This window comes from Lissotriton helveticus, chromosome 1_1 (assembly GCF_964261635.1).
Source record: "Lissotriton helveticus chromosome 1_1, aLisHel1.1, whole genome shotgun sequence".
In the NCBI taxonomy this organism is placed as follows: domain Eukaryota; kingdom Metazoa; phylum Chordata; class Amphibia; order Caudata; family Salamandridae; genus Lissotriton; species Lissotriton helveticus.
Window position 1 is genome coordinate 469,634,198 of NC_136057.1, and position 19,323 is coordinate 469,653,520.

The following is a 19,323-nucleotide window of genomic DNA, read 5'->3' on the forward strand; positions in this document are numbered from 1 at the left end:
TGAAGCAGGAGGTGGCGGGAGAGGTCAGGGAGGTGCGGCGGGAAGTCGATTCCCTGGGGGAGCGGGTGGTCGTTGTGGAGGAATCCAGTCACGCCCGAGATGAAGAGATCACGCACCTGCAGCAGGAAGTACTGCGCCTCAGGGACCAGCAGATCGACCTCCAGGCCCACGCTGAAGATCTCGAGAACAGGTCCAGGCGCAACAACATCAGGGTTCGCGGCGTTCCTTCTGGAGAGGAAGGGGAAGACGTGGCTGCGTACCTGGGCGACATGTTCCGCGACATTCTGGAGGAGCCTAGAGACTTCCAAGTGCGGATAGACAGAGCGCACAGAGTGGGGCCGCGGCGCCGAGCCTCCGCGCCCGCTCCTGATATCCTGGCCTTCCTGCCGGACTTCCTCTTGAAGGAGCGAATCCTGCGCGAGGCTCGACGTCGGCAGCCGCTCACCTTCCGGAACCATCCAGTGGCGCTGTTTCAAGATTTGTCGACGATCGCCCTTCAAAAGCAGAAGTCCTTCAAGATAGCCACGGATTTTTTGAGAGAACACGGCACACAATATTCCTGGGGCCACCCCTTTCGGCTCATCTTCCGCTGGAACGGCACCCTGCATCAGCTCCGGTCCCTTCAGGACACCTGTGAAGTGTTGGGGATCACAGCTACAGACGCCGACACTCCTGCTCCGCCCGGGCGGTGCGCCACTAGAGATGGGTGGCAAACTGTCCGCCGGCGCCGGGCCTCTGCTTTGCCCGCGCGACCGGCTTCACCGGCGGCCAGGGCTGAGAGAGATGACGCGATACTGGCGGTTACCGGTGCCACATCGCCAAGTGACATAGCCCTGACGGCCTGAGCACACTCCGGGGGGAGATCCTGATGGCCTCATCTTCATAGCAGGTGCGGGGGTTCCGGGGGGGAGGGGGCGGCGGGGGGGTGCTGGAGGTGGCTGGACGTCCACACGAATACTCTACCACAGACTTGTCCACTAGGGACTGGACTGGGACAATGTTCTTCATTCCAGGGGAGTTGGATTGTTGGGGATGTTGGGGTACATGTTGGGGTACAGGGTGGGGTACGGGTGGGAGAGAGTTGGGGTTGGAAGGGGGGGCTCGGGGAAGCCGCGAGTCCAGCAGTTTGAGGGGGAGAGGTCGAGTGTTGGTTTGGTTGGGGGTTCATTGGGGGGACTTTGGGGTTTTGTGCTGGGCTGTCATGCTCTATTGCTCCTCCTCCTGTTGCTTCGCGCCAAGTGCGCTAGGTTGTAGTTCCGAGGCTGCTGGCCTCTTGCCTTTGTTTGACCTTCTGCCGTTGCTCCTCATGATGTTCCTTGCCGACACTGCTTCATTGATCGCGGCCCTGGTGTCGCCTATTCATGGCCCTTAAGGTAGTCACACTCAACGTGAAGGGGCTGAACAACCCGGTTAAGCGTAGGGCGATCCTCTCCCTCCTGGAGAATACTCAGGCGGACATCTGCCTTTTACAGGAGACTCACCTTTTGACACGAGATTGCATTAGAATGAGGTCATCGAAGTTCCCAACCCAGTTTTTCTCTTCAGGGTCCACTAAAACAGTGGGGGTTGCTATCCTGGTCTCTAGTAAATTCAGGGGAGAGGTCTTGCATAAAGTAGCGGAACAAAAGGGGAGGCTCCTGGCTTACAGAGTCAAATTGGGGGGTTTGTTATTCACAGTGGGTTCTGTTTATAGCCCGAATGACCGCCAGGATACATTTTTACACTCAGCCCTCGAACACATTACAACTACACCCGACAGACACATACTCCTCGGGGGGGATTTGAATATGGTCTTTGATTCACTCCTGGACAGATCTGCGCAGCGCCGCCCACACACCGGGGAGTTCTCGCGACTGAGTCACTCCCGCCTTAGCGAGCTTGACATACACGACCTTTGGAGACGTCTACACCCCGCTACCCGGGCCTATTCTTACTACTCCCACGCGCACAGGACATATGCGAGACTGGATCACATTCTAGTTACAGGGCCTATGGCCGCGCTGGCGACGGCTTCCGACATAGGGGTGCTCTCGTTGTCGGATCATGCCCCGGTGTCGGGTTCCTTTCAGCTTCCGCCGTTGTCGCCCTCTCGGGGGGTTTGGCGCCTCAGGGACACGCTGCTACACAAACCGGCGGTGGTGCAGAGGATCCGCGACATCTGAATACCGGTCCCATAATGATAATGGGGACACGTCTCGTGCGACGCAATGGGCTGCCTTGAAGGCGGTGCTCCGCGGGGAGTTCATTTCCATCTCGTTGGCGGAGAATAGGGACCGACAGCAGAAACGGGATGAGCTTACGACACGGGTACGGGAGCTGGAGCAGATGCATCAGAGAACGGGGGCACCCAGGGTTTGGAGGCAGCTTAAAGCGACGCGGAAATTGCTCTCCGCGCTCGATATGGACAGGGCGGAGTATGCGGCGCTCCGCTTGAAGCATGCATACTACTCTGGGGGCGACAGATGCGGCCGACTCCTGGCTAACAAGCTTCGGGTGAAACATCAGCGTATGCGGGTTACGGAGCTCTCCACTCCGAGCGGTGTGAAGGTGACGGAGGACCCTCAAATTGCAGAGGGATTCCCCGATTCTACGCCGACTTATACACAGGCGAGCCTCCGTCGTCGCTCGCGGAGACTGCATATCTGGACTCGATTGACCTCCCTTCTCTCACCCCGGAGCAGGCGGAGTACCTGGAACGGGACATTCGCCCGGAGGAGGTGATTGCGGCTATCTCCCGGCTTAAACTCGGGAAGGCCCCAGGGCCCGACGGCTACTCCCCGCTTTTTTATAAGACGTTCTGTCAGGACCTGGTCCCCCTGTTGACGAGGCTCTTTAATTCTTTCGCGGAGCCGGGTGCCATTCCTCCGGGCTTGCTCTGGGCGACGGTGTCGGTTATTCCCAAGCCGGGGAAAGATAGGTCCGAGTGCGGCTCCTACCGGCCGATCTCGTTGCTGAACGTGGATTTCAAGCTCTATACGGGGATCCTGGCGTCTCGCCTGGCACAATACCTGCCGGGACTTGTGGACCCGGACCAGGCGGGGTTTATCCCCGGCCGGCAGACGGTGGACAATACTAAGCGGGTGGTGCACGCCCTAGAGAAGGCCTCCTGCGTCACTGGGGAACGCATGCTCTTATCAGTCGACGCGGAAAAGGCGTTCGACCGAGTGCGCTGGTCTTACCTTGACGGTGTACTTCGCAAAGCGGGGATAGGGGAGAAATTCCGCACGCTTGTCTTTAACTGTTACAAACACCCGACCGCGGTGGTGCGGGTTAACGGGCACAGCTCCGACCGCTTTGCGATTGAATGGGGGACCAGGCAGGGATGCCCTTTGTCCCCACTTCTCTTCGCTCTTTATATGGAGCCGTTTGCCCAGAGAGTCCGACAGAACGCAAGGGTGACTGGCATCCGAATGGGAGGCTACATCCACACCATCAGCCTGTACGCGGATGACGTGATCCTTCTACTTGAAGATCCAAAAGAGGCACTCCCGGCCTGCATTGCCTAGCTGGACGCCTTCGCCGAAGTAGCGGGCTTTAAAATGAACATGAGGAAATCGTCGGCCCTAGACCTCTCGCTGTCTGACGCGACGCGCCTCGAGTTGCAGGGGCGCTTTCCCATGAGTTGGTCTAAGGACCTAATCCCGTACTTGGGTGTCCTGCTGGCTCCCTCCCTCCCCGCTATGGTGGCGGCGAACTATGCGGCGTTGGGCAGAAAGATGAAGGAGGAGTTGTCCCGCTGGAGCAAGGGCACGTTGTCGCTGCTGGGTCGGGTGGCCGCTGTCAAGATGACTCTTCTGCCACAGGTCCTGTACTTGTTTCGAGCGCTACCGCTTCAGCCACCGAAGGGGTGGCTCCGTCAGGCACAAGCAGATATAGCACGTTTTGTCTGGCAGGGTCGCAAACCCAGGCTTAGGAGAGCCTTGTCTACTCTGGCTCCAGAGTCGGGCGGCCTCGGCATCCCCGATCTCCAAAAGTACTTTCAAGCGGCGCAACTGCGGTTCTTTGTGGAGTGGAGCAAATGGGAATCTGACAGGCACTGGCTTTTTCAAGACCAAGCGGTGGCGGGCAGAACTCTGCAAGAGATACCCTTCATGCGCAGGGCACATAGGCCCCCTAACCTCTACGCGTCCCTGGTTACCCGGGTCCCGCTTAGAGTGTGGGACGTGGTGAATGTCACGCGGGAACTAACTTCCTTCCCGTCGCCGCTTACGCCGCTGATCGGAAATCCTGATTTTCAGCCTGGGATGGAACCTGGCGCATTCGCACGCTGGCAGGCGGCCAGGTGTAGCGCTCTGTTTCACATATATGGCCCAGAGGGGATAGTGTCGTTCCAGGAACTCAAGAGGGATTACCACTTGCCTGAAACCGAGCGTATGCGCTATTTGCAGGTCCGCCACTGGGCGCTGCAGCCGCAGGTACGGGCACTGGCGGACCGGAAACTTACGCCTTACGAGTTGTGGTTGGCGACCCGCTCTTCAGATGCCAAGCTCGTCTCGGACCTCTACAAACTTTTGCAGCCCCCTGCCTTTCACATCCATAACCCTGGGAGAGAGAGATGGGAACGCGAACTATGGAGGGTACTGAGCCATAAAGAATGGGACGACATATCTTATCGCGCACGTCACTCAGCTTATCACACTGGGCTCACTGAGACCTTCACTAAAATTACTACATATTGGTACTATACACCTCAGCGACTACACGACATGAACCATGGTCTTCCCGACACCTGCTGGCGCGAGTGCGGACAGACTGGTACCCTCACACATATTTTATGGGACTGTCCATCGCTAGATCTGTACTGGAAAGAAGTCCTAGATGAAATCGACCACTGTTTTGACATTGAACTGCCTCGCCTACCGGCTTATGTTTTATTAGGGCTGCCCAATGGGTTGATGTACCCCCTGAGATCCAGGAAGGGTAGGCAGATAGCAATTGCATTGGGCTCAGCGATCCAGAACATACTCATATATTGGCGCACCACTACCATTCCCGACACTACTGGTTGGCTACACAGGCTGTGGCATGTTCTAGGTATGGAGAAGCTGTCCCTTATGGTGGCAGGGGAAGTTGATAGGTTTGTGGAGCTGTGGCAACCCTTCGTCACTCTATTGCAGTCGGAATTCAAGGAGATTACTTGCCCCAGATACCTCAGGCTCATGCGGCTGACATCCTTGGCCACTCCGCATTCTCAGTCGCCCCTGGGGGATCTCTGTGGGACAGGAGGCGGATCCGCTGAACTGTTAACAAGGGCACATGACTTTGGCTCGGCACACCGTTATGGGGGGGGGAGGGGACTTTGGGGAGGGCGGGAGGGGCAGTTCTGTTGGGGGGAGTTTTGTTTTTTTGGAGTCAGTCGTCATTGCTTCTTCGTCCAGCATATGTTCCTTCCACTTGTTCTGAATGTACCATTTGCATATCTGAAGGCGCTCAGGATGTGGGGACTCACCATGGCCTCTTTGTGACGACCAGTTTTTGTTGTATGTACTGTTTTATACTTATGCAATAAAATGCTTTAAACCTAAAAAAAAAAAAAAAACCTAGGCGGCAGGTTCACAGTGTCGGAATGACACAATTTGCCCACGGCACCCTAGCGGCTTTCAATCAATCAATCAATCAATCATTTGTGAAAGCGCACTACATACCCGCGAGAGTCTCAAGGCGCAGGGGGGGGCGCTACTGATCGAACAGCCAGGTCTTGAGTATCCTCCTGAAGGTCAGCAGGTCTTGGGTCTGTCGTTGGCTCAGTGGGAGGGTGTTCCATGTCTTGGCGTCGAGGTGGGAGAAGAATCTCCCACCGGTGGTTGTTCTTCGGATGCGCGGGACAGTGGCGAGTGAGAGGTCGGCGGAGCGTAGCTGGCGGTTGGGGGTGTAGAAGGAGAGCCGTCTGTTGAGGTAGGCTGGGCCAGTCTTGTGGAGTGCCTTGTGTGCGTGGGTGAGGAGCTTGAAGGATATCCTCTTGTTGATGGGGAGCCAGTGCAGGTTTCTCAGGTGGGGGGTGATGTGGCCGTGGCACGGTACGTCAAGGATCAGTCGCTCCGAGGCGTTTTGGATGCGTTGTAGTAGTTTGATGAGCTTGGTCGGGGCTCCCGCGTAGAGGGCGTTTCCGTAGTCGAGTCTGCTGCTGACGAGGGCCTGGGTGCCTGTCTTTCTTGTATCTGTCAGGATCCATCTGTAGATCTTGCGGAGCATGTGGAGAGTGTTGAAGCAGGAGGAGGAGACAGCGTTGACATGCTTGGTCATTGAGAGCGTTGAGTCGAGGATGATTCCCAGGTTGCGTGCGTGGTCGGTGGGTGTTGGGCTGCCCCCAGTGCCGTTGGCCACCAGGAGTCGTCCCAGGCTGAAGGGTTGGAGCCGAAGATGAGGACCTCCGTCTTGTCCGAGTTCAGCTTCAGAACCAGCTTTGTGAACCACACGCCATGCGCAAAAGATTACCAATGGGAGTTCCCCTGGGGCCTGGGCTACACCATTCACCTGAAGCGGTCCTGTGGTGGACATCTTACGGATGCCACCCCCAGGAGTCCCCATTCCTCCTGAGGGGTGAATTTGCAATCAACAGTCACTAGTATTGCATTGCATCGGCCTACATCTCTAAACATCCTTGTATTATAAGGGAAAAGACATGCAAAGAAATGGAGCATCTTTATCTGTGTACTTTAAGATCAGTGAGGGAAATGATTGCTCAAAAGCTGGCATGCCACATTACTTTTTCAATAATAGGTCTCCAAGCCTTAGCATATTTGCAACGTCAAGATGACGCAGGGCTGTCACCTCTGCTCACCTCTGCTCTCTCGCAAAATTTGCCTAAATGGTTGTCCCAATCTCAGCATATAATTCAAATACTAAATAAAACAAACAGGTAATAAGACTGTTTTACGAGATTGCTAGGTACTCCTTAAACTATACTATGGCATGTTTCACAATGGAAAAATAGGCAGAATGTTGTCATTGAATCTCCTTGATTCTGTGTTTAAAGATTTGGAAATTATTGAATGTGTGGAGTAAACCTACCTAAAGTAAGAAGTAACAAAGTACACCATTCACACTGCAAATTTGCCCTGGCTTCGCAAAACAATGTTATTGTTGGTTATAAACATAGTGAAGGAGCCAGCAGTGCACACCAGCGGTCTGACAAAAACGACCCGCAGAGCTAGGCAGCCGACAGACTACATGTGAGTGACTGAACCTTGATCTAGCTTCAAGAGGCTTAACCTAAGGGCATCCACCACTTCCAATACCATGCAGACTATTCATCAACCTGCAACTAGTGCAATTATATAGCACTGTGGGGCTGTACACACTAATGCACATCCTGATGGAATTCCAGTGACTGGGAGGAAGTATTTTTCATTTCAAACAATCTTTACTTTGACTGTTGGTTATGTTGCATCCAACAATTGAAGAGACAATGTACGTGTTGTGGGAGACTGTAATTGCTTCTGGGGGATAAGCCTGCACAATAGCTCATCCTCGGTGTATGTCTCTTTATCAAAGTCAAACAACAGATAAGCAACATATCTTTCATCTGTTCCAAAATGTGTGTGCGCTTTATCCATTCTTGCAAAGCTCAGAAGGAATTAAAGATGATTTAAAGGAACCAGTATCATTCCCTCATGATTTCAACCAGGACATTGTGGCTGGACAGGCTATTGCATCACAATAGTTTGTGAAATTCGGATTTCTTTAAAAAACGTGAGTGGTTTTCTTAATCTATGGTCCGGGAACCCCTAGGGGGTCTGCTAAACCTGATCGCAGTCTGCGACTCCTTAGACAATCATATAATATTAACAGATTAATGAAGTGTATCTAAATAAAGAAGCAGATTGTAAAAGTGAACATTTTAAAACATTCTGTAAATTTGGAGGCATTTGAAATTGGAGTCTAAAATTGAAGGGCTTAATTTAGAGTTTGGCAGATGGGACACTCCAACCTGACAGATATGCCGTCCGCTGTAGTACAAGTGCATTATAGTCAATGGGACATGTCATACGCCCGGAGGAACAAGTGTCCCTATTGTCATGGATTATCCCATCTGCCAAACACTAAATCACGCCCTGTGTTAGATTTGTCAGACTGATTCTTGGGAGCACTGCAATTTCATCAAACAGATTATAGCATGAAAATGAGTGACTAAAATTACATTTATAAAAGCTCCAGCCTTCAAATTATTTTTTTATTTTTGTATATGTGTTTGTTCTTTAAATAAAATATTTAATCATTTGTGCATTTGTGTGATGAATGTTGTCTCTGTATTTTTGTGTAATGTTGTGGGGTTTTCATATCAACGCAAATGCTTGGGCCTGGGTCCCTGATTTCCAGTAATGGATTAGTGGGGGTCCCCAGGTTCCATTAATGATTAAAGTGGGGAGTCCACAGAAGTCAAAAGGTTAAAAACCACTGCTCTAGACCAATGCAACAGTGTCCCAGCTATTTCTAAAAATAAAATATTACTTTGCTGCTTTAAGCCCTGGCTTGCATTTGTCGGTGTGCATCTGAATGAAGAGCTTTCTTTTTTTAACAAACGACTTTCTCCAGGTGTAAAAATACAACAAATGTATTTAGGAAGTCACAGAGGAATGAGGTTTTAGTGGAATATCATCCACAATGTCTGTACTTTATGCCTAGAGGACACGCGTCGGAAACAGAGACCCCCCTCCCTGGCTTTTCACTACTGTATGATAATTTTCTTACTTTCCAGATCAATTTGCTTGCGCGCCGAAAAAAGGCTTCATATAAAAATATTCAAAGGGCATTTGCTTCCATCTACCGGGCAGTCGAGGAACTACATTACCCTCGAATTAAACCACAAAAACACCAATAACAAAAAATAAATGGTTGGTTGGTTGTATAGCCCTCAAAGCAATTCATTAGCACAATCGCTTCCGGCAGATTTCACCTATATCAGCCATTCATGAATCCTTTATAAATGTTACTTCTAAAATTACCTTATTCGCTGATTGCTCCTTAGAGTCATCCTATATAGGCAGAGCAGAGCATAGGTTCGAGAAAACGGAAGTGGGGGACTAAACAAGTGGGGAAGTATGCAAGTGACATAATGGCACGTTGCATAACAGTGGCCACGTGGCATCACGGGAAGTGGCATCAAAACCCATGACCTCACAGGAAGTGACATCACAAGAAGTGACATCAGATCTTAAGACCTCACACATGTTTAGCAGTCATGAGTACGTTTGAGTGCATTACAATAATAAGTAAATGGGATTTTGCATGGGGTATGTGCTAAAAAAAAAAAAATGCAACCCTAACACAAAATCTGGGCCTTAATTTATACACAGATTTATTTTTAAACCCATCCACAAAGAAATTGGCAATAAGGGGAACATGGCAGTAAATGTGTTCTGCTTAATTTTAAAATGTCTTATGGGGTTAAGGCACCTGATATAGAGATATTTATGTAAATCTCAGGGAATAATACTAATGGTAAAATAACTCTGCAGGTTAACATATTTGCTGGACAGATCTGTATTTTGTGTAGTCTCAGTTTTGAATCAAAAACACCTACAGGGATAATATATCTCCTGCAAAGCACATTATGTAACACATAGATGACAGATTTGTATTTTATATAGATGGGTGAGTAGGTTACGGTTACTGCTTTTAACATAGATCCTTTTGTTACTTGCAGTTCATACATTGTAATCCTTCTGATATAGCACAGTGACCTATGAAGGACACATGACTCCTACCACTTGTAACCCTCACTGCAACACATGTTGTACTTTGACTTACACACATATGATTTATTGTCAATGTATGTGTGATGTAAAGCACTCTAACACCCTGCATTGGGATGAGTAGTGCTATAGCCCTATAAAAAGCAATAGTAGTATTTAAATTGTTATGTGTGTAAATACTGGGACAGACCAACACATCTGACATTTTTGCAGTGCATGCATATCTCTTATATACCATGGCTGAACACAGTCAAAAGCATCAGCGGCGTAACATAGGCTTCCACAGGCCCCATGGAGCTGGGGACCCCTCGCTCCAGGGGGCCCCGCAGCACAGTAATCTGGTCTGAAAGCTCCTGAATGACTCCATAAACAGATCCCCTCCATGTACTTTGCAGGGGAGCCCCCACAAGTTTTGTTACACCACCTAAAAGCATGCTTTTCTCAAGTACATGTGAAGTGATACACTTTGTGCCTTTATTCCCCTCCATTGCATCGAGGTGTGAGGCTCCCCAAAGCTCCCAGCCAGAATACTCCAACAGAAGGAGGCCTGATGGCGCCTTCATTATGGGCCCAGCTATAATCTCATATGCCCCCTTCATGCCTGCACCTTGCTGCTTACCGAACTGAACGTTCCTGAATGGAAGGAAAGCAGACAATGAGCAGATGCTGTTGAATGTGTCCCGGTGTCTGAAATTACACCGGGACAAGTTTAACATATTTCTGTGGGGCCCAACCTATACACATGGTAGACAGTGCCCACCCTTTGAAAATAGTGGGTAGATACCATCTACCCGAGTGTACTCTTGACTTGTCCCCTATATATAGGAGCAAACAAAAAGTGTTGTACATGTTATCAGGGTGTAAGAAGCATTCAGCATTGCTGTGCATAAATGAAAACATCATCATAGAGAAGTAATTGGTGAAGGACGAGGCATTAGCGTAATACAACATGAAGAGGCACCCTGCAGAATGTGAGGAGGGGTCCCTGAGTCTCCCATATCTCACAGATATAAATTAACCTGAATGGGAGCCCCATAAAGATTTGGCGGCTCCTTGAAAAGTTGCGGTGTCCCCTGCGCTGCAAGGGCTGCAGGGACCTACATTACTGCCCTGGGAGGAGGTGTTGTATGAAAAGATGAGGTTTTACCTTCCATCCAGAGCGCAGGAGTGAAAAGATGGCACTCTGCTGTAAGACCGTAAAAGGGGCACCAGACAAGAAATGTAAGTAAAAATCTTTTCCAAGAGACGTAACAGTGGCTTAGCCTTGGTGTCATGGGCCCTAAAGCAACCCAGCATCTGCATTAAAATGCAGCTATAAATGGATTGCAGTGGGCCAAAGGGAACACTGACTGCACTTGTTGCACTAATTTCCAGCAACGGTGTAGGAGGCTGGCTTAGTAGATGGTGCACACTTATATAAGTGAAGCACCTTACACTAATCCAGATGACCCTAATGGTGATTTGAGTGGCTTTAGACTACCATAGAAAGCTCTCTAAGTGGTAGCTATGGAGAGCAGCCTTCAGACTTAGTCCAGAAGGAGTGTAAGCAGCTAGTTTTACTAGAACTAATTATATAGTGTGGGTGAAATGAAAAAGAACAACACAGTGTAGTTATAAAAATAAGTGTATTTATTATTCATACTTACTAACATATTGGTATATCTCCTACCAGCAGATATCAACACAATACACACAATACTTCAATTGTATACAGGTAAGTAAGCACAAATACACAATGGTCTGTTATGCAAACTGTGGCCAAAGTCAGGACTTGTACCAGAAGACTCAGAAGAGCGGGGGACCAAGGAACCACCCGAGGTGAGTACTCAGGGACCTGCACAGAGGCAGTGTGCAGCGTGGAAACACAACTGCATTCTCAATGTAAGTCAATGGGAAAGTTGCAGTTGCACTTTTCAAGAAGAATTACTCTTTCCAGTGGACCCTGAAGAAACCCTGTGGAAGACAGAAGGTTGGAGAGTCACCTTTCCCGTGGATACCCCAGGAACCAGAATACTTACACCAGGGAAGCGGAATTTATAGGTGCGAAGTGATGACAGAAACCAACGAGGACCACTATGGAGGACTTCAGGAAAAATACGCTGGCGAAGAAGGTGAAAGGATTCAGTGAAATCCAAAGGTGGATTCTTGAAGTGACGTACCTGCAAGCAGAGGAGACAGAGTCTATGCCACTCAGAAGTGACCAGAAAGCACAGAAGAGCAATGACCACCAATGACAGAAGATGCAGGAGGTATGAAAGTGACCTTGTCACTACAGCTGTGAGGACCAGGGGATGCTGTGGAAGACCAGGAGCCATTCATGAGCTGTCCCCAGTCAAAAGGTGAGAACCAGAGGGTTGGTGTCCGGTGGGAGCACCAACAAGCCTTATCAGCAGCAACATATGAGGTAAATTAAAAAGGAGCAGAGTTGGGACCAGCGAGGTCCAAGGAAATCACCAATTGCAGGAGAGTCAGAAATAGGGCGACGATCAGGGGAACCCACTGAAGCTAAAGAAGACCCTCATGATGATCCACAGGTTAAAGGCACAGGAGTCGCAAGAGGACCACGAGCAGCTCAAAAAAGATGCAGGCCCACAATGAGGAGGATGCAGTGAGGATGAAGATCTTGGCAGGAAGAGATGCTGGAGACCAGAGCTTCCTGTAACCCCAAAATCTCTGGAGTACAGAGCCAACAAGTCTTGGCAATGATAAGTCAATGTGGTGCACAGGGGTTCTGTTGCAGCAGTTCGGATGGTGGATACTGAGCTCAAATGCTGAAAGAACAGATCAGGAGTTGCAGAACCACCACCTGTGTTGCTGGGCCTTTCCGAATCCATCGGACGTCAGAAGCAGCAGTCCGGTCAGCTTCTTTGCTGTGCCTGCAGATGCAGGGAAGTGACTCCTTCACTCCAAGAGAGATTTCTTCAGGTGTCTTTGATGCCCACTGGCTTAGAGAGGAACCTGGATGAAGCATAGACACAGACGTCGGAGTAGACTTGCAGAACAGCGAGCCCAGGAGCAGAAGGAGTCTTCCTGGTGAGGTCCAGTGAAGTCCAAAGTGACCAGATGGTTGAAGTTGAAGTGGTATCAGCTTTGAATCTTGTCCCGTGATGAATTCGAAGAGCCACCTACAGGTAATCCCTTAAGTACCTGAGGGAAAGGGTTGGGACGATTCAAGGGTCCCTCCCAGATGGGAGTATACCCCCATGTCCTTTGTCCAATTTAGCATCAGAGCCGGAGCCAAGGGCTCCCTGAACTGGCTCAAACTGGAGTATGCATGGAGGGCACCAAATGTGCCCTTCAAAGCAGTCTGGTGGCGCTGGCAAGCGTCCCCACCCCAGCCCAATACACTAAGTCCTGTCTGGGAGGTGGTCACACCTCCCTGTGACAGGAAACCTATTGTTCTATCTTCCAGCAGCAGCCGGAGGGCAGAAATGTGTCTGGGTCGGCAGCAGCACTAGCTTGCTGGCAGACCCTGCAAGGTTGTTACTGGGAATACTGGCGGCTTCCCAGAGAAGCCCCCAGTGCATGGAATCACATCCTAACACAGGTAACGGTGTTGGAGTTTGATACCAAACATGCCAAAGTTCAGCACAGCCAATATATAGTTAGGCATTGCGTAATAGTGCATGGCCACTATATATATGAAAATGGCAAAAAGTGGGGGTAACCATGCTAGAAGGATCCTACCTTCCAACAAACGTCCTCTGCATACAGGTCTTGAAGTTCCTCATATTGGCACTATTTTCTTCTTTACCTTGTATCTACAATCTTCTTTCCTCTCGCTTCCTTCATTCCTTGCACACTGCCCTCCTTCTACTCTTCAGTTTCTCTCTTCTCTTTATGTCTCTTACTTGTTCTTATTGCCTTTTTTTTTCTTCTGATTTTTGACCCCTTTCTCTTCCTTTGCTCCTTCTGTTCATTTTAATCTCCTTTCACTCTTATCGTTATTCCCTTCTCCCGTTCTGTCACTTTTTCTTTTTCTCTTCTCTCGTTTCTACTTTTTACTCTCTCCTGTTCTTCCATCCCTTTCCTGCCTTCCCTCAATTTCTCATTTAACCTCTACTGTCTGTACCACTACTTTTCCCCAAACAGTAAACACAGAGCCAGGCACCACGCAAGCCTGGTATTTAAACTAACTCTGAAGAGGCATCCTCTAATATAACTGTAGACTGAGCCCCTTCTCACCTCTAAGCCCCAGTGTCACTGCACCAGCTGCATCACTGGTAGCCTTGCCCCAGAGGCATGGCATATGTAAGTTAAGTCTTGGTAACAAAGGTGAACTAGAATCCTATACTTCACACAGCCTGCGTATGAAGAGTGTCTTGGTGTCTCTGTGTTTTCTGTTCGCACATCTAGCTACATCACACATACGAACATCACAACAAAGAACACACACGCTCCCAAAGCAAGTAAGACATACAGGCTATGTTAATGCATGTTAGCACTCTTTTTTTCAATATCAGTAACACGAATAACAACTATATTGTGAATTATTAGAATTAAAACTGTTTTAGTCATAAAAATATAAGATTCTGAAAATGTGCAAAGTAGAAGATTGTGAAATAAAAACATTACAAGGGTCTGTGGAAGGCGAAGTCTCTCCTGTTCTCCATTCATGTCACTTTCCTCTGCAATCTATTTCTTTATGTTAGTCGCTTGTGCCTTTTTTGTTTATCAGATCTATCTTTCTGTATGAAGTCACTCCACTGCATTTTCTTTTTATTTGGCACTGTCAATGTTTCAACAGCTGTGTACTCTCAGACACATTCCATGGAATGGTAATCTTGATTGACACGTGTGACCATAGCTCTGACTGGTACGCAGAGGGGCCAAAGATTGAACGGGTATGTAGGTTGAACATCAAAATGACCTCTTACAGGCACTGTGAGACAAGGCCTTGTAGCTCAGCTCCAGGGCTCTGAATCGTGCCCAGCCTATAACACTCGTTCAGAGCAAGAATTTACCTAGACAGTCATAGGAAACTAAATTCAAAGTATTTGCTGCACAATAGAAGTATGCTTCATAAATGTAAAACTACAGAAATACAACATCTGGGAAAAGAAGTACTATATGGAACAGGAACAAACCTACCGTGGAACAACAAGCTAAAAGTGTGAAATGTAAAGTCGCTCACTTGAATTACATAAAGTGTCATTTATCGCATTAACAGGAAGGCCTTCAGTGTGTAAAATGCCTACTAAATAACTGCACTTTTCGTTATTTACAGTTTTCCCCATTTTGAAACCTTGAAGCAGGTCATGGAACTTATTGTATTTCGGTTTCATTGATAATAAAACAGGGTCACCTCAGTGCTTCTGTGAAATGTCTACTTCGGCGTGACAGAGGTGGGTAAATATTACTGAAAAGTGTTTTCTTTTGCCAGAGACCTGGACCTCTGCGTTTTATTTTTAAATATGCTTAATGAAACAGCCATAAAATCAGCTCTGCTTGGATGCTTAGTTTGGGAAAAGTTATTTTGCCCCTGTCGTGAAATGCCAAGGACTCCTTATGCCTCCCAATCAGAAGACTTCATGTATATTTCTTCCACATGACAGGGTTATAGCTGATAGCTCTCGTTTATATCTGTGTCTTGTCTGCATATCGCTTAAACAAAGTGAGAGGAACCCTTAAATACCCAAAGGACTCGGTTTCTAACAAAAGAACACAAAGAGGTGTCCTATGGGAATAATTTGAAAGCCCTGCTATTCAACACTTCCACACACACCATACCATACCTCAATCACCACATATCCAAACTTGAGGGTTGCTGTTCAGAGCAAAATTCACAATGTGTTTGCACAAGAACCTACTACGTCTGTCTATTCAATTTAATAAAAATATTTCATAATATTAAAAAACTCTTAACGTGCACGGAACTTTATACAGGGTAACAATAATCAACAGAAAACCTTCATATGGCTTCCAATAATTTCAGATACAGAAATAATTAAAAACAATGCTAAAAACAAGAAACGAGAGTTAAAGCAGACATTAATCTTTGTCATGAAGGACCATATCCATTTATACAAATTGTTCAGATGAACCCTGATGCACTGCAGTCCATCAACATCTAGAGTAACATCAGATTGATGGATTTATGGTGAACAGGCATCGACGCGTTTCGGTGGTTTAGTCTGGTTGGACCATCTTCATCATGACTGTGAGTTTATATACTCTCGATGAATTAATATATTACTAAGCTTCTTTGATTTGTGGAGATTGCTTGGGGGATTGTTCAGGTGGTCCAATTCCCAATTTAGAAATACCAGGGACCGATTCGCACCTTTTTCCAAAATTACTTACTGTAAACTTCTCATAATCCACGGAAATGAGGGAATCGTTATTAAAATATCAAGGCCTTAAATTCCGTGCTACAGCGACCCCGTCAATTTGTTCCAATAATAGTTTTGAAGACGTCCACTATTTTTCACGAGAACGTTTCGTACAGGCCCTCAATGTGCTATAATGTAATTTAGCACTTTGTTGTTTACAGACACCGGCGGCTTTCGTACACGTCCGTCCTCCAGTCTGCATATCGCCAGTACGACAGGTGAGCAGTTACGAGTGGTGCAACGGAATTCATGATTCCCAGTCATTTAGGATTGCTGTATATCACTGCCACCAGAACTTCATTTAAGATTTCAAAGTTCTGAGACTAATAGTACCAAAAAGACTGAGCCGTGTCTAATATTTCTCTTGTGTGGAAACATTGGCTACAGTCGAGATAAGTAAAAACCATTGATGTCTATTTTTACAGTGATATGATCAGAGCAAAGTAGCAAGTTGGAATGCAAACAGATAAACAAGAGCTATCTGCATGTCAGCTGTGTGGCATGATGCATAAAGAGCTAACGCAGATATTTCAAACCCCTTGATCCAGCAGTAGAATCAGTAGGGCAATACAGCAAAGCAGGAGTCCAGCAAAGCAGAAGTCATACAGAGGGGCAGTTCTTCCTGGCAGAGTCTTCACAGGTCCAGAAGTGTACTGAAGTAGTGGTGTCAGAGGTCCAGTACTAATACCCAATTGTGTTTCCTTATGCCATGCTGGCAAACTCGTCACGACCTGGCTCCCAGCTCCCGGCTTGAACTTTGAGTGCCCCCCCTGCTCTGCTGATCCCTAGTCCTCCCGCCGCCGCATTTCCATCCACAGTGGCCGCCGTGAGGAGGACTAGCTTTCCCAGGGGGTATCGCGGCAGAAGCCGCCAACACCATCTTCTGCGCCCGGAGGCGCCTTAAATTGCGCTCCGTGTCGGTGGAGCGGGTTTTTCCTTATCCCATGCTGGCAAACTCGTCACGACCTGGCTCCCAGCTCCCGGCTTGAACTTTGAGTGCCCCCCTGCTCTGCTGACCCCTAGTCCTCCCGCCGCCGCATTTCCATCCACAGCGGCCGCCGTGAGGAGGACTAGCTTTCCCAGGGGGCATCGCGGCAGAAGCCGCCAACGTCATCTTCTGCGCCCGGAGGCGCCTTAAATTGCGCTCCGTGCCCGCGTCGCGGGAACGCGCCCAGGACGCGCCGGGCGAAGCCCGGGCAAAGGGCGGGCCATCTGTGGCCGCCCGGGGTCGGACGAGGCCGGGCTGGGCCATTCTCCTTGGCTCTAAAATCCAGGTACCTTTAACTTTGTACAGCATTTATTGTTATAAAAGTAACCAACTCCCAAGCGGCACATAGTGAGTACCGACATCCACAATTCTTCCGTATGGCTAGCAACATGTCTGAGGGATGTAGGACCCCTGGCCCCCAGGAGAACAGAAAATGTTTAAGCGGCACTCTGGATGGCTTTTTTCTACGGGCAGAGTCACTTATTAGCAACGAAATTGCACGTGTTGAGAAAAGGATGTCCATGGATCCATCCATTCTAGCGTCACATTTGGCAAGTTTACCTCCAGGCTTAATGACTGCAACTCAACCAGCCTGCAAATCATTGCCAGTAACAGTAATTACTTCTGTGACACCTGATACCACGGACATTCTTATTGCTCAAACCTCACAAACATCACAGTTAGACTCTGATGTCCCCTTGACACCAATGATGACAAGACTAAGAGGGGCCCGTAAAGGGTGCAAGGAAAGACCAGAGCCAAAACCTACCCAACAGAGGAAAGGAATACAAAAAAGCAAAAGTGTGGTGGGGCCTAATGTAAAACAAGTGGTCTCAAAAACGGTTGTAACGGGTACTTGCCAGGGCCAGACTGGCTACCGCGCAGTTAGGAATGCTACTGAGCTGGGGGCTGATTTCGTTAATGGGGACCTGCGTGAGCTAAACGAAATTCGTTTTGCTTTCAATATTTCGAAGCGCACGCAGGTCTCCATGGACAAAATCAGCCCCACTGCCCCACTGCAGTAAAATCAGGCAGCAGCTCAGCAGCATTCCGAAGTGCCCGGTAGCCAGTCCGGCCCTGGTACTTGCACACCCAAAAGTAGATCATATGGCACCCAAACTGAAGTGGTATCAACTGTTCAAGGTGTGGGATCAGACAGTATGATAGATTCTCTAGAAACAATAGTAGCAGACATTTTTAAATCCACACTTCAGTCAATACACGAGCTAGTGAATGAAATATGGGTCTATTAGAGCTGGAAGTAATGATAAAAAAGGGGAACGATATTTTCAAAGAATGTTCCAAAGTGATTGATCGTGATAATATGTCTAGTAGAGGCCAGGGCCGGACTGGGAACCAAAACCGGCCCTGGCAAAGTGCTCGGCCGGCCCCCCGCCCCCCGGGCGGGAGGGGGGCGAGCGCTTTGCCAGGGCCGCTTTTCAGCCGATTTTGTTACAGGGCCGATTTTGCTATGCTGCAAAAACGGCTCTGCATCAAAAACGGCCCCCAGGGCCCAAAACCAGCCCCCACCCTTGCGGCCGACCGGGGGATTGCCCGGTGCCCACAACGGCCAGTCCGGGCCTGGTAGAGGCTCATCTGTGGGGTGTGCTACAACATCATCTGTGTCAGCTGCTGCCCATAACGTATTACCAGCTCTAAGCGTCACATGTCAACCCCCAACCGAGAGGGGGTCTACCTACAGCAAAATGAGTGGGACTAGTGTAGGTCTCTATGGGCAGATCACCTTAACATCACCCTTGACAGCTACTCCTCCATACATAACATCAGTCCCAGGTGTATTATGTCACCACGTAACTGAAAGGGGGACAACTGCAATAGAGTGGGAGTAAGTAGTGATAAACAGCACATAACGACAGGGAACCCGCAAGACACTAGCAATGGCAAACCACAAACGTCCAAACCAAGTATGCATCCACTTAACAATATTCTCCCCAATAATGATAATTTAAGACTGCCACCAGCAGCGTGCCCATATGTTCTAGTACTAACAGGAGTGCCTGCACTTAGGAGTGACCAAATGGAAACATGGTATATGTTAAGAAATAAGGTCGTGGACTGGCTGAAAAAGTTTAAAGGTTTTAGCCACTCTAACTCAAATGAGATCATCATGGTTAGAAGAGTGGGGTGGGTGGGCGAACACAAGAAAGACATTGAAGGGGACTATATTGTTGTCAATTTCAAACGCCCCAGCACTGTACGTCATATCTTGAGTGTACGCGATGAAACAAATCTGGCCCACACAAATATACATGTTCTCCCCCTGGGCTATTTTTATCGACCACTGACC